A 4,400-nucleotide genomic window follows, 5' to 3' on the forward strand; every position below is an offset into this window, starting at 1 on the left:
TAATCTTTTTTCTCCTCTGCCTTTCTAAAGCTGTCCATAAGTTTAAGATAATTTCAAATCAAACCTATTAAATAAACCTTTCATTATTATAATATAGCATTTATCTGAAATACATAATTTCCAGGTTTATGAATTTACTATTAAGAATATTCACTCAAAATGTGAACTGATGAGTGTATTTATTTCAAATACATGCAGCTTATTATTTGAATTGCATAATAAAGGTTACCTTTACACAATTCTAACAAACTCACACAGGGTATAAACTTGTCTTTCCTTCATGTGTCTACCACCCATTGAACCTGTTACAGTAGACTGAACACATCTAAGTTTCTTTGTCAGTTTTTTTGTTGGAATCTAGATGAATGCTTGCAGTGAGGCGTGTTTTTGCAGCTGTTCTCTACACTTTGTGTACACTCTGTTTTTGTGTTTTAATCTTGTAGTTTCCCTCAGGTTCCTGTTTCTTATACCTGCACTGCATTAGTTGAATAACCAGCTTGTTCCTATTTATATTGTCACTCCTTCCTGTTTATACTCCATATTGTCCATTTAACTGGTTTAGTTTACAAGCAGCATGGTGGTTCAGGCATTACTGTTACAATGAAAGCAAGCATGTCCATGGGTTCTATTCCTAGGCTAGGGTCTATCTTCTCTGAGTTAGCATCTTCAAAAATAACTGTATATTTTTCAAAAAGTATGATAGTGTATGTGTACATGTTTGCTTTTCTGTTACTGATTTGCCCCATTTGGGGTTCACGCTGATTAATACCTGATGACACTGGAAAAAGGCACCACTATGCAGCTCCCACAGCACATGCTAAGAGGGGGAAAAGACAATTAAAGGATCAATCCAAAGGTTAGAACAATCAGACTCTATCTTAATCTTTTTTTTCTTTTTCTTTTTAATGTTCCAAGATTTTTTGGCTGGATTTCATTCTGGCCTTTTGTATATTTTTTGTGTTTTGTTCTTTTTGTTTTGTTTTTTTGGTTTGTTTAACAGTAAAAATTCAAGTATATGTGACTGCCCTGCTGCATGACAGGCTGCCAGCCTTCCTTCCCTCCCTCGTTCTTGAGAATTTTTTTGTGTGGGACACTGTGGTAACAAGAAACCTTTTCATAAGCTGTGAGTTTCAACTGAACCAGGTGATATTAATTTACATTAAGTTTCAAAATTTATTTCCACTAACTGTTAGATTTCAGTTCATTTCTTGACCTACCATCCCCCCTGGCTCCTTCCTCCACTCTTTATTGGTTCAGTAATTTTCTCCTGTTTTATTAACTGTCAATGTAAATAATTCATGAATGGCTCTGGTAGGATTTTTTTCCTCTTTTTTGCTGGTGTAGACTGGGTGGCTGATATCAACATCTCTTTAGAATTACGTGTCAATGGTATCTTAAGAAATATATACATATATACATACTTTACTGGATTATACTGCTGATAAAAGCCAGATAATACTGCTGTTTAGGACCATTAACTTCTTTAAATTTATTTAAAAATAAAAACAAGCATAGTTTTTAGCATAATAAACTATCTGAAGTTACAGAAACCAATTTATATCCAGTGGGAAAATGTATGTGAAAGAGGAATTCTGTATCACATGAACTGTAGACATAATTGTTTCCTTATTAAAATTGCAATTCCTTATTTAACTGAAAAAAGTGAAAAAGCATGATAAATGATCATACTTAATATTAATAACATTAGTTCCATCTTCACAAAAAAAATGAACATTAACAGTACGATAAAAAAAATCACATGAAAAGTAGGTAAACAGACACTTTCTAAAAGAGTGAACATCCAGAGCATTTTTCAATAAATTGATAACTGCATAACATTTTTCATCATTTAACCACTTTCAGCTCTTGAGTACGGTATAAAGAAGGGTTTTGTGTAATAATACTAAGTAGACTTAACCTTATTTTATGTTTGAAGGTTTCAGAGGAATTCAAGGGAGGAATCTTGGCACATCTGCTTCCAGAAACCAAAGATAACGGGAGAAGCCCTCACTATGGACTATAAAGTTGTTTTTTTTATTATCTCTGAGCAACTTTAAAAGCATATCTGTGTGCCCTGAGGTCACTAAACACACAAGCTGCTGTGCTTGTTGGCCCTGGTCTTTTGCGTGTGTTGATGATTCTTAATTTTAAGTTCTGATCAGATTTATGTTTTTCAAACATAAAAATAAAAAAAATATTTTTCTCTCTTATTGTTCTTATTTTATAAGTTGTGTGATGGGGATTGTTGGCCTAGTGGTTAGGATATTATGCTTGGAACCCAGAGTCTCTGAGTTAAAGCTCCACTCCCACTGACCGCCACTCTGAGCAAAGCCCCTTAATTTCATTTCTTTATACTTGTGACAATTTAATGAAAATAAAGTTGAATTCTATTCTGCTTTCCACTTGTACGAAACAGCTAAATGTGTATAACAGCTTAAATGTGGGTGTTCAGTCACTGCATCGACATGAACGGAAATGTGTGCTCTCTAAAAGTAATTCTGTATTTTAAAAAGTGAGGATAAATATTCCAATATATATATATATATATATATATATATATATATATATATATATATATATATATATATACAAATACATCCATTCATCCACTTTCCGTCGTCTTTATCCCAGTTGGGGTTGCGAGGGGTGCTGGTGCCTATCTCCAGCTGTCTCTGTGCGAGAGGCGGGGTACACCCTGGACAGCACACTCATAATTTTTTAATGACCTCCCCGGATCTTTCCCAGTGTGCAGATAATGCTGTAATTAATTGAAAACAATCCCCACCTACCTTTACAGAGTAGAATTTTTAATGGATTCTACTTAGCATCTGGTATCAACATGCCACTAAATTAACATTGTGTTGTATGCTAAATTATGTTAAAAGGAAACATCAAATAGAAAGCAAATAGGTGAAGCATCAGTATGAAGTCTAACCGGCACCTTAAATTCATGTGTGACCTTTTTGGCAAACCCACAGCTCTGACAGTAAAATGGTATGAGGCATCCGGATAGGATTTCCACTGTCATTGGCAGACAGATTTAGTCTTCCACTTTTTTAGTGTGGTGAAATTAAATGGAATAGGGGGAAGTATGTGTGACATTCATCTATTAGACAAAAAAAAGATGAACAGGCAGTACAACAGGCTTTTAAAAGCCAAGCTGGGCCTCTCAGAGGAAAAGATGGATGGAAGTTGAATGGATAAAAAAAAAAGTGCTTCAGAAGAGTTCAAAAAGAGAAGTGCTAAATATATACGGTAATCTTCATTTCATAAAAATGACACATTTATTTTTCCAAACCCTTCTGAACACAATAATGAAACCAAAATGTAAAACAATTTTGCGTTATATTGATTCATATAAAGCAGTTTTGTCAAATTGAAAGTTGTGAATAGGCCTGCTCATAGACATTGGATATTTGCATCTTTCTCTTTGAGGAGCAGAAGATCTAAAACATAAAGGATGTGCTGTTAAAGATGGCATTTGGACACGACTGGTTTAAAAGGTGTATTTGCCTTTAAATCATCTTTATTAGGCCTTTCTTTTAAAAGCTACTGTTTCAAACATGATCTGATACCGTTGAGTTTGCTGTGCAATATTCATATCCATTTCCATTTCTATTTCTTACTCTTTTCTGTTGCAGGGTGTAAATGGCTCTTAATTTTTAACGTTTTACTCAAAGACACTTTCTTAGCCTGCCAAATTCCGCTGGCCAGTTGGCTTTTATAATAAAGCTACATACCCTTGGTGTAACCGTTAGAGAATCTCCCTTAGAATAATAATAGTTCTCAAAATATTTATATATTATATTATAGAATAATTCAATATTTTTTCAGGTTTTCCAAAATGTAGCCTTATTCTTTTGCTTATGAAAATCCTCGGTATTGATACTATGGTCACTATTGATCCTCTTCAGTTGCACAAGCTCTGTCCTACAGGACCAATGGTAATATGAAATGTCTACCCGTCCACTTATAATATCGTAATATTTTAACAGAAATCTGCTTCTGTTTGCCTATAAGACCCTTGTGACTATTGTATTTTAATACACAAAAAGAACCATACTTGCAGAAACTTTTGTTTCTCAGAAATGCTGGAATGGGTGATTGTTTTGATGTTTGTTGCTATATGCAATAGCTTATCTATTTTTGTATGTGTTTTTAATTTTCGTAATGCTTTGCCTCCCACATTTCAACATTTTGTCTTAATTAGCAGATCGAGTAGCTCTATATGATCGTCCTACTTTATGCTATTTCTTAATTTAGTTGTCACGATTTGGTTAAGGTTTGTTGACCCAAAAGCAGAGACAGGGCGGCAGAGGTGAATTTCTTGTGGATTTAATGATGAGATAACTGAGAACAGAGGCAGATAATCCAAAATTTCAAATATGAAAACAAAGACC

The sequence above is a fragment of the Cyprinodon variegatus genome, unplaced genomic scaffold (genome assembly GCF_000732505.1).
Source record: "Cyprinodon variegatus isolate N-32 unplaced genomic scaffold, C_variegatus-1.0 Scaffold255, whole genome shotgun sequence".
NCBI lineage: Eukaryota > Metazoa > Chordata > Actinopteri > Cyprinodontiformes > Cyprinodontidae > Cyprinodon > Cyprinodon variegatus.